Genomic DNA, 12,141 nt, shown 5'->3' on the forward strand with positions numbered 1-12,141 from the left:
TTTACCACGGGCACCATGGCGATCCCCTAATAAAGCACTTCATTTGGGCCTGGGAGCCATGGAGATGAGCTGCCAGGGTGATGCAGTGGAGTTGAAGAGGCAGTTTGTGTGTGTGTGTGTGTGTGTGTGTGTGTGTGTGTGTGTGTGTGTGTGTGTGTGTGTGTGTTGGCACCTGGTTTCAAGGTGCACCCTGGCGTGGTTCAACCTCCCTCCCCCAGCCCAGCCGGGCCAGTCCTCCTGCAGCAAGAAAGGTCTCATCCAGGAGCTGCTTCACCTGGTTCTCCCCTGAACCTTGGAGCCCGCCGGTTCAGCATCGAGACCATGGTGGGAAAAAAAAAAAACGAGAAGCTGTCTTCATCCCAAATTCCTAAAAGATTCATCCGAAAGGAACTTCAAAAACCGTCGGTTCAAAGCACAAGCAGGAGAGAGGCTAACCAAGGCTTTGGCTTTTTAAACAACATCAATAGTCTGGTACAGTTTCCCCTTCGGTCTGGGCAGAGGAGACGAAGAGAGCAGATCAGAGAGCTGTGCCCAGTGAGGGATCAGCCTGCTGGGGGCAATGCTTCTGGCAAACCCCCTTACCCCTCCTCTGACCTGAGGGGGCATCCCACATACACCACACACTACACACAGTGGGCATAGAGAGAGGGGCCATGCGGTGAATATCAACCGCCCCGGTATGGAGGAAGAACTAGCAGCATGTCCAAAGCAACTATACGCGCACAGAGCCTTTTCTAAGACATCTACAATTTTTATGCAGATGTGCCTTGATTGCGAAAAGATGTTTTTTGATGTCAAATGAATCGTTCTCATGAAAGAAACATGCTGTAAACCATGTTTGATGCAACGTGGAACCCGAGACCTGACGCTCGTAAGCCTTCGCGGTGTTCATCAACAGTCAGCTCATGGACGCGTGCATATTGGAGGCCCGCATTTGCATCTAATATGGCTGCCGACTGCAGAAATAAAAACCGTGGGGCGTATGCATATTTTTCGACCGCATCGGATCTCACAACAAGCTCCGCAAAGAACTCTGGATGGCGCGGCGGAGGAAGACGGACTTTCGGATCGGGGCTTTTGCCCAGGTATCACCGTGTGGGGTGCGCGTGGGCTGGACTGCCTGAGTGCATGTAGTTTAATTAGATGGGAGGGGGGTGTGGGGGCAGAGCTGAGGTGTGGTGTGACCGTCAGGCTCCTCCCAGCCCCTGTGGACCCGCTATCGGCCGGAGACCCCTGACCTGTAGGGTCTCTCCCATCTGAAATGCCACGGCGCTCCAGAGACCTTTCCGCCAGACTGACTTCTATAGGGAATCAATGGGGTTCTCACTCACTCGGCCTGCTGCAGGCTCACCGCCTGAGCTGGCATATCGACTGACTGCTGGAGCATGGCTGGGACAGAAAACATCACGCGCACACACACACACACACACACACAGAAAGAGCCCGAAACACATGGCAGCCAAACAGACTGAGGACAATAGTTTGGGTGCTATCAGTAACTAGGGTAATACAAGCATACAATAATAGCAGCAGTGTCGTGATAGCGTGTGTGCGTGTTTGTGTTAACCTGCTGTTAAAGGCTGCTGTTTCCCAGCCAGGCCCACACGCTGCAGAGGGAATGTCAAGGACTGAGAGCCCAGCTGCCTGACGGCCAGGTCACTGCTCCCACGGTCCTCCCAGCCCTCTCACATGACAGACCCCCCGGCCCCCCGAACACCTCTCCCCAGGGCGGCACGCAACCGCGCAAACCCCCCCCCCCCCCCACCTCCCTGCCCCCTCCACCCCCCACTCCCACGTTTGGCGAGGATCTGGGCGGGCAGGGAGGGAGGGAGGTGTAGACGGGGGGGGGGGGGGGGGGGGGGCAGTGGCGACCCACTCCGGTGAACTCCCCCCCCCCCCCCCTCCCCCTCACTGATACGGAGCCAAGGCGGGCCGAGGAAGCCGGGCGCATCGATCTCATGTTTGGGCTGCCCGCATTGATTTTCATGCAGGTTCATGGATCACGCTGCTTCCTCCGTCTCAGCAGTACAGTCGGAGGCGGGAAAATCGCCTCTGACAGTTCTGCTGCGGAGATACATGGAGGGGCCCCCTCCGCCCGGGCCCTCATCCATCCTCACCCCTCCCCCGGACACACTCACCACCAAAACCCCCCACCTTTGCCTCCAACTAAGGCTCTGTGCAGAAAGCACACGGACCTGATGCAGGGCACCTGAGCTGGGCCGTTTTAACAATCCCTGTTGTTCCTCTAAGCCGAGGTGGTCCTCCTCCCCCTCTCCCCCTCTCCGTGGCGACCTGTAAAAGTGGCAGAAATGTCACACACTTCATTTGTGCGCCAGTAAAATCCCTGCTGTCAGGGGAGCCATCCGCGGAGAGGGGAGGAGGAGGAGAGGGGAGGAGGAGGAGAGGGGAGGAGGAGGAGAGGGGAGGAGCAGAGGGGAGGAGGAGAGGGGAGGAGGAGGAGAGGGGAGGAGGAGGAGAGGGGAGGAGGAGAGGGGAGGAGGAGGAGAGGAGGAGGAGGAGGAGAGGGGAGGAGGAGGGGAGGGGAGGAGGAGGAGAGTAGAAGAGGAGAGGAGGAGGAGAGGGGAGGAGGAGGAGAGGAGGAGCAGAGGGGAGGAGGAGGAGAGGAGGAGCAGAGGGGAGGAGGAGGAGAGGGGAGGAGGAGGAGAGGGGAGGAGGAGGAGAGGGGAGGAGGAGAGGGGAGGAGGAGGAGAGGAGGAGCAGAGGGGAGGAGGAGGAGAGGAGGAGCAGAGGGGAGGAGGAGAGGGGAGGAGGAGAGGGGAGGAGGAGGAGAGGAGGAGCAGAGGGGAGGAGGAGGAGGAGGGGAGGAGGAGAGGGGAGGAGGAGGAGAGGGGAGGAGGAGAGGGGAGGAGCAGAGGGGAGGAGGAGAGGGGAGGAGCAGAGGGGAGGAGGAGAGGGGAGGAGCAGAGGGGAGGAGGAGAGGGAGGAGCAGAGGGGAGGAGGAGAGGGGAGGAGGAGAGGGGAGGAGCAGAGGGGAGGAGGAGAGGGGAGGAGGAGAGGGAGGAGGAGAGGGGAGGAGCAGAGGGGAGGAGGAGAGGGGAGGAGGAGAGGGAGGAGGAGAGGGGAGGAGGAGGAGAGGAGGAGCAGAGGGGAGGAGGAGGAGAGGAGGAGGAGGAGAGTAGAAGAGGAGAGGAGGAGGAGAGAGGAGGAGGAGAGGGGAGGAGGAGGAGAGGAGGAGCAGAGGGGAGGAGGAGAGGGGAGGAGGAGGAGAGGGAGGAGGAGAGGGAGGAGGAGGAGAGGGGAGGAGGAGAGGGGAGGAGGAGGAGAGGAGGAGCAGAGGGGAGGAGGAGAGTAGAAGAGGAGAGGAGGAGGAGAGGGGAGGAGGAGGAGAGGGGAGGAGGAGGAGGAGAGTAGAAGAGGAGAGGAGGAGGAGAGAGGAGGAGGAGGAGAGTAGAAGAGGAGAGGAGGAGGAGAGAGGAGGAGGAGGAGAGGGGAGGAGGAGGAGGAAGAGAGAGGAGGAGAAGAGGTTGCAGAGAGGAGGAGGAGGAGGAGGAGGAGAGAGGACAAGCAGACATGAGCAGTGAGCCTGTCATTAAACAAGACATTTCATTTTTTGAAGAATTGACTGTTTCCCTCTCTCTTCCTCTCACCCCACTCCCCCTTGCAGTCCCAAACATCAACAACAACACCGCTCCTCGTTAATGATTCGACTCGACAGCGGAGCAGTAACCGTGCGACGAGACCACAGCGAAACGTGTGTTTTATCACCGACGGGGGAGGAGTTAAAAAAGCAGACAAAGCCGGGCAGTGGAAACGTCCTCCAGTAAAGAGCAGTGCAGGGAGAGCAGGCGTTCATTATCTCTTAGACTCACACAGCCTGGACCCTGTCTGTGGACGCAGGGTCAATGACCCAGGGGACGGATGCACAATCCAGCAAACACACCCCCCCTCGCTTAAAAATAACGTCTTTACCGAGCACGCCAAAACAGAACCAGAGTGTACGCAAGCCGTCTGAACTCGGCGTCAGCGAACATGAAGACGACACGACGGGAAGGAAAGCGACAATCAAGTCGAGCCAGACGCAACGTGATGGTTCCCATCCAGATGAGGTCAGCCGCCACAAACACAGGAAAAGCCTCAAAGTGGAGCCTTGTTTGGGATGTCTCTCAGCGGCGGCGCACAGACAGGCTGGGCTGGGGCCCCCGGAGCAGATCTATGAATATCCACCTGTCAGCCAGACAGGTGGGAGGACAGCCAGGGTTGGGGGGTTACGGCCCCAGACAGATGAATAGCCCAGTTGATTGACGCTGGCCTTTGTGCACATCTCGGTGTAGCTGCTGTTCTGACACGAGCCTGTTCCACTGTAATGTGTGATCTGAGGGAAAGGGCAGTGTAGACTCTGATCACCCCCCCCCCACACACACACACCAGCCCCCATGCCCCCCCCCCCCCCCCCCCCCCCCCCCCCCCCCTCCACAGCTCCCCCCTCCACCTCCAGCGCCGACGGCATCCGACCTGACACGCGCGCCCCGGATCGTCCGCACGCGGGACCACCCGACGCGACCGGAGGGGCGGGAGGGGGGGAGACGTCTATCGCGGACGACGGACAGGAAGTGGCGCGGGAAGGGTGGGGGTGGGGGGGGAGTCGATCCGAGCGAGCGAGAGCACGGCAGGCCAGACCGATGGTCCGTGGGACACTTGAGGTAATGAGTGTGCAGCCTGAGAGGGGAGAGGGGGGGGAGGGAGAGCGGGTGACGCGGAGCCCGCAGACTAAGTACCTGCTGATGGCAGCCCTTCAGTAGTCAAGAGAGAGGCTCTGGGGGGTACACTGAGAGGGGGGGCTTCCTCTGTTCAGCAGGTCGTGGGATCAACACGAGTGCCGTTTCGAAAAACGCCATTAAAACGATGTCACTCTGCGGACGAGAGCAGATGCGTCGGCGTGGGCCCTGTGGCATCGCTGGTGCACATCCCTGTCCCCTCGACGGAGCTCGTGAAAGAACCTAACACCCGACATAGACATGTGTTCGTCTGCAGTGTGTGTGTGTGTGTGTGTGTGTGTGTGTAGAGTGCGTCCCTGTGCTGAGTGTGTGGGGCCAGCTAGACGGATGCGGCTGGATATTGACACCGCTTGTGATCGTGTTAATCCCGTGTGGCTGGGGAGGGCGGACCCCAGGCTGTGTTTAACGCTGCGATTGGCCCGTCGTGTTGGAGCTAATGTTGGGCGACACTCAGACACCCTGGTTGATGTGTTTTGGCACCGCGAAGATCCCAGCTGTGCATTTACATATGCAATGACCCAGATTAGCATCCACCCCCCCTCCCTCACACTCCATCAACACTGATTAGACCAGGCCTGTTAAATACACTGGTCTGCTGGAACATTCTCCAGACCAGGACACATCATCCCAACAACCCAGTCCTTGTGTGTCACAGACACACACAAACAGACATACATTCAAACACACACCAATACACAAATACTGTACTAACAGTCCTGTGACCAATAGGATGGACATGTCCCACAGCTGACCTGATGATGACCACACCCACACGGCAGAAACATCTAGAGGTTTGGGTGTTCTGAAATGATCCAAACCAACCATCACATCAGCGTCAGAGTCAAGGTACGGCATGTGAAACAGAGTCTGTTTCCGTCCATGGCACGGAGTACCGCACGGGGGGGTCACCCAGTCCACGACAGCCACACGGGGGGGGGAGCGTGAGGACTCGCGGAGCCCACAGAGTCTGTGGCTGGGTGGGGTGGAGATGTGGAGGTGGTGGGGTAGAACGTGTGTGGTGGACTGGAGAGGGTCTTGGGGTGGGCGTGCGTGGGCGGGGGGCGGGGGGGTTATTTACTTGCAGGGACAAGAGGGAGTGAGATTACAGCTCCGTCGTAAGCGGCATATGCTCCCTTTCAGCGCCTAATTGAGCTTTATTATGATGTAATTACGAAGTCCGCGGCGTGTGGTGACAAAAACAAGGCCGCGCTCGCGGAAGAGAAGCCACCCATGCTCTCCCAGCAGTCAGTAATTGCCCTCTCAGCCTGATGAATGAGGAGATGATTAACCTTAATTCCCAAATAGCATCGGGGGCATTAGCGGTGAATGCATTACTGAGAAGGGGGGAATGACTAAGCGACTTGATCTGGTAAATTGAGTGAGAGTCTGGAGTGGCTCCAAAGATGGGGACTATTAGGTTCAAGGCACGTTCTCACACTGTCACTCCCCCCAGTCACTGGCTCTCTATCTCAGGTTTTTTCACAGAGCGTCGGCTTGGTGACAGTGACACCGCGGCTTGAGCTTGTCACACAGCCGAGCGGTACGGAACAGGTGACGAATCTCCCTTCAGTTGTTAGGGGCGACGGCTACATTTGGACCAATCATAAACCCGCGTTCTACCGACCGACTTTCATAAAGCACTCATGAGGAGCGTACGCAACAGGGTTCTTTTCACACGGTGTCACTGAAATATATGAAGGTAATTGTCAGAGGAATTCACCTTCCTTCCTGGATACTTGTCTACTGTCCAGGAAAAGGAGAAAAGATTTTTAACGCATAAACAAAATGTAGATTATGTGAACAGAAAACTTCACTGGCATGGCAGTAAATATGATGACATTGCAAGCTTGTCTTTTGCAGACAAAGTTGTGATCCTCTTGTTTTGATGAAGCGGTGAAAACAGGAGACGGTGAGGGCTTCTCCAGCTGTGTGCAACACACACACCATTGTCTTCGTTCTCCACTCTTCAATGACACACACACACACGTATATATACTGTACAAACACACACACATACACACACGCCCTCCAGGCAGGTGGATGAACAGAGCTCCTGCAGGGACAATAGGAGAAACGGAACCAGCGTGCGCTGGGAGAAAGCTTTGACACTTTTGACGCTTTGACAAAGCAGCCAGAACTTCGAAAGCCCAATAACTTGCTCACGAAAGCTGCTTGAAATATTAAGTTCTTCCCGATAATTTCGCAAAAGTTGCCTTGAGCCACACACAGAGTATTTTTGCCTAAGTATCCGGGTCCATTTTTGCTTATCCTGAAATAAAGGGGAATACAGAGCCCTTGCTCATTATAGTGTTGTTTATGTTCATCCGAGTAGCCCATTAAACCTGAGAGTGGGGTTATCTTAACTCTGCATGTTAGTAATGTGGTTTCAGTCATTGGACGAGGCTACTCATTACTCTTTAATGTGCTGAATAAACATTTCACCGGCTCACCGCTATTGCTATTGTTCACATTGTTGTGAATGCAGCATATTTTCCTTCTGGAAGAAGCGAACAGATATGCAACCTTCGCGCTGTGCCGTCTGCAACACCGCGGAGCGCTGGAAGTCTAGAGGGCTATGACCATGGAAACCGAGGCACACAATGACTAGCGTAGCACTTTTCCGGGAGTTGAGGAGGGGAGGAGAGGGGCTTTGGGATATCGCCCGCACGGCAGCCGAGCGCACAAAGCCAGCAGATGTTTAGGCTGGTGACCTTGTGATTCGCCGCTTTTTTGGGGGGGCTGCCAGACACGTTGTGTCTCCTTGCGCTGGCCGCAGAGACGAACACACGCACTGCACGTATCTGCGTGACAGTGCCGAGCACCCGTACACAAAGCCAGAGCGTTTTAGATCAGGGGACAAAGCATCAAATATGCATGGGTGGCAGCGAGGAGAGCAGAGAGCAGGGGGGGGGGGGGTAGTGTGGAACGGCGAGGTTGTTGGTATTCCGAGGGCTCGTGCAGACAAAGGTGGCAGGTTGGGGAAGGACTCTGAATCAGCCCTGAAGAGCCAGGGCGGCTTACGGGGGGATGCAGGGTGAGCCCGGTCGCCTGGCTTAGACAGGCTCAACGCAGAGATCATCTCATCACACGCCTGTCAGACAGGCACCCGCCGCAGTGTGAACACACACACACACCGCCGCGCACACGCACACCGCCGCGCACACACACACCGCCACACACACCGCCGCACACACACACACCGCCGCGCACACGCACACCGCCACGCACACCGCCACGCACACCGCCGCACACACACACACGCGTTGATACACTGGGAGACTCGGCCACGCGATTGAACTCAGGGTTGATGTGTACGCGCACACGCACAGAGACACACACACACACACACACAGACCGCGTCCACCGATTCTTCCGCCACAACTGCTCTCCTTTGCTCCAGGACACTTCCACTTCTTTGGATCCACATACCAGCGGATCACTTTCAGAGATGTGTCACGACGATGAGAGGGGGCTGGCACAGCCTTGACACACACACACAGCCTGCCGGTGTCACATTCAATTACGACACCTCCACTTTTCACCAGACAGTAATTAAGCCGAGGGCACTTCCTCCATTTAGAACCACGGGGGCTTGCCAGTTCACACTGTGCCCCACGAAAGCTCCATCTCTGTGGCAGATTTCCGCCAGCAGGACCCTCCCTACAGGAACGTGGGCAGGGTGGGGGAGGAGGGGAGGGAGGTGCACTGGTGCTCCAGGCAGAGATGGGCAACCCGCAGTACCACCAACCCCCCCCCCCCACCAATTAGGCTTTCAGATGAATCATGCCCCCCACCACCCCGAAGGCTGGTGCCCTCTGGAGCGGATCAGAGGGCTCCGGGGACAGTGCAGCGGTCGAGGGGGGGAGGGGGGGGCAGGGCCGGGGTGCAGGTGAGCGGGCCTGCTGATCAGCGGGGAGGGAGGGAGGGAGGGAGTGGTGCTCTCGATCACGGAGACTCCTCTGGCTTCTGACAGCAGAGGCGTTACCACAGGTCTGTGACTAAGGACCAATCCTGCTTGCTTTCGTTCCGGGAGTCAAACGAAGCGCTTACACTCAAAACCTCGTCTGACCAATTTTAATTTACGAAATCAGATGTAAAACAACCTACCGACATCTCTATAATTCATGCGACCAGCTTGTCTGTGGCACGCTTCTTTATAGAGAATCCAATAATGGGGATTTACTCATCATTGGAGTCCGAGAGTAGTAGCAGGTGGTTTGTTTGAAATAGCAAGGGCCCCATCATCAGCTAAATATAATGAATGAGTCTTGCTCTCCCTCACTGACACTTACCAAGATGAAAAGCTGAGATCCAAATCACATTAACACAAGCAGACTTATTCATATTTAGGCTGATTTGAGTCCATAATCTCCTGTGCTCAGATGTTCACTGGCTTATTAATACATGAAAGCAAAGGCCTAAAGTCTATAAATCTGTTATGAAAATTTTATCACTCCCACATATCTGCCTCTTTCATCAGTGAGAGAGGAGCTGACCTCTTCCATGGTAGATTAGAACATGGTTGCCACGGCGCAGAGCTAAACGCCCCGGCGTCGCTCCTCATGTTCAGACAACCCCAATCTATGTTCCTCACCGCCGCCGTGCTAATGCGCGGTCGCATGGATAATTGAAGTCGTTGGATGGAAAGTTGGAATCCCGTTTGGGTGGGAGAACGTGAACCACAATGGCTCTCTGACAATAGAGCTTCACCACGGACACCAGGTTGAAGAGATGAACTGACAGACGATGGCGTCTGTTTCGGGGCGGACTTTGAGCAGCGTAAAATAAAGTGGATCGGCGCCACGCGGGTTTTTGCACCTGAGCCACACCGCATCCAGCGACACGTCCACCATCGGACGCTGAGCAGAACCAGGGAAACCACACCACGGCTGCAGCAACACAGGATCGCACCACCAAGTAGGAAACAACGATCAAAGTTATGCCAACTGACAGCGCAACTTGCCCTCTAGACATAGTTTGGCACTTCTTCTTGTGAGCCAAAAGCTCACGATGGATGTTTTAAAAAGTGAGGGGGAACATGCTCTTTGGGATGATCTTTAACAAGCTGGTATCTCAAGTTAAAAGCTTTGCGTCCAGGGTTAAAGTTAGATAAGCTTTCTCGTCTAAAACCATCTGGCTGCCAAAAAGCTGTCTTGGGTCAGGCATCACATTCAGAGTGTGGGCTGTCTTGAGTGCACAGAGTCAAGGTTTACCCACCGAGACTGCCAGTGACTGCCTCGGGCCTTGGCACTCCCGATTCCTGCTGCCGAAAAACAGTCCTTCTCCTCTTCCTCCTCTTCCTCCTCCTCTTCCGGCATCACAGGGGGTTGGTGGTGCAGCACGGTTTGGGCCTAGTCGACCTGCTCCTCTCTCTCTCTCTCTCTCTCTCTCTCTCTCCCTCTCTCTCTCTCTCTCTCTCTCTCTCTCTCTCTCTCTCTCTCTCTCTCTCTCTCTCTCTCTCTCTCTGTGTCTCTCTCTCTCTCTCTCTGTCTGTCTGTCTGTCTCTCTCTCTCTCTCTCTCTCTCTCTCTCTCTCTCTCTCTCTCTCTCTCTCTCTCTCTCTCTCTCTCTGTCTGTCTCTCTGTCTCTCTCTGTGTCTCTCTCTGTGAGCACCACAGGCTCCTAGGCTGCCCTTCCTTCTCCTCCTCCAACACACCTCCCGTCTCCTCAGCTAACACAATGCTAATGCAGAGGTCAGCAGCACGGAAGCAGGGGTCAACACCTCCCCAGGGGCAGCTTTTGATTTCCCCGTCTCCATTGAGCTGCACTTATTCAATATTTACTCTCCAAGACCCCCTGCATTCATTTTACACTGCACTTCTAAGAAGGCCCATCCGAGCCTCCTGCGATGGGCCTTCCGCTGCAGTCGCCCCCCCCCCCCCCCCCCCCCCCCCCCAGCCCTCATCGAGAGATCTCGTTGAGGGCTTCTTTTCCTTCCTTGTAGCTTCCCCTCTCCATCACCACTGGGAAGGCCAATCCTGGGCTATTGTTGGAGCAGCGCTCTACCATTGCAACTAACCTTGACTCCTGGCTGCTGGCGGTAATCACAGGGAACCGCCAGGGATGAGGCCCGGCCTGGGGTGAATTATTAATTAGTGAGGCTGGTCCTCCCCCTCAGTGATCTCAGGGGTCACACACACACCACACAGCTGGTATTAGCACACACCTATCAAGGTAAGAAGGATCAACACTGGGCTACTCCCCAACATCGTTAAACCAAATGGAATCGATAACCATATTCCTTGTCTTCTGCCATGCATCCTTCCCTCCTACTCTCCTGCTCCACGCGATGCAGAACAAGACCCAAATGAGGAGGCTTGAGGTTCATTAGGATGAACTTCACACACTCCCACACTGGGGAGGCGTGACTGCTTGATGAATTCCAGTTTTTAGCTAATGATCAACTTCTCGGGAAAGCACACCAACACAATGCAATGTTTTGGGCCCGTTTGTATTTTTTATTTTTTTATCTGATGCCGACCTCCCCTCTGCACATCGCCCCCCTCCACCCCCCCCCCCCCCCCCCCATGCACGACACCCACGCGCATGCACACACATGGATACACGGACAGAAAATTGGATTCTCATATACCGTTCGCACATCATTATGGTACATCTTCAGTACCCAACGCATTCACCCTCGCGATAACTCGATTTGGATTGACACTGGACGTGGATGTGCTGTGTGAATGGGATCAGGGCTGGGGGAATCTTGCGTTTCCAGTACCAAAGTCGTCTTCCTTTCATCACCCACCCTAAGCCATTCATTTCGCAGCACCTGACTTTTCCCTACAGAGCAGAGACTTGAGGGACTGGACCAAGGCTTTGATCTTCACACAGCTCCCTAAATCACAGAGGAAGCCAAGATTTCTACCAAAGGGTGTCTCGGTGCTCCCGCTTCCCCAGAGAGGCAACCCAGTCAGCTATGACTGGGAGTGAACTGCTCAACAAAACAGGACTCCCTAGGGTGCAGAATCAGGCAGTCCATCAGTCATTCTCCTTCTCTGTGTAAGGTTTATGAAAAATGGATACTGGCCCCCACACACCTATAACCACTGATCTTTCTGCGGCACATTCTAGACCAGACTGTATCCCTTTACCCAGCGTTTTATCCTGTGATGATTATTATGAAAGTGACAACTCCTCTGCTGCATAAAAACACCCATTTTCTTGGGCGCTGTGTCTTAAAGGCCTTTGGTAATCGCAATCCGTTTCAGATCGAGTGAGCATGATAATGCTTGAATCAAAAAGCGATGCGTTGGTGTTTGTGAGGTACGGCAACATCCGTAATCTCCCCTACCTGCCCACGCAGATCCATCAGGAGGATAAGACAGAGAGGCTTCTGAACAACTCTGGACAGATGGTGTCTTTAGGCCCACTCGGCGTGTCTGATTCAGTTGAGCTAT

The sequence above is a fragment of the Osmerus mordax genome, chromosome 28, assembly GCF_038355195.1.
Source record: "Osmerus mordax isolate fOsmMor3 chromosome 28, fOsmMor3.pri, whole genome shotgun sequence".
NCBI classification, from domain to species: Eukaryota; Metazoa; Chordata; class Actinopteri; order Osmeriformes; family Osmeridae; genus Osmerus; species Osmerus mordax.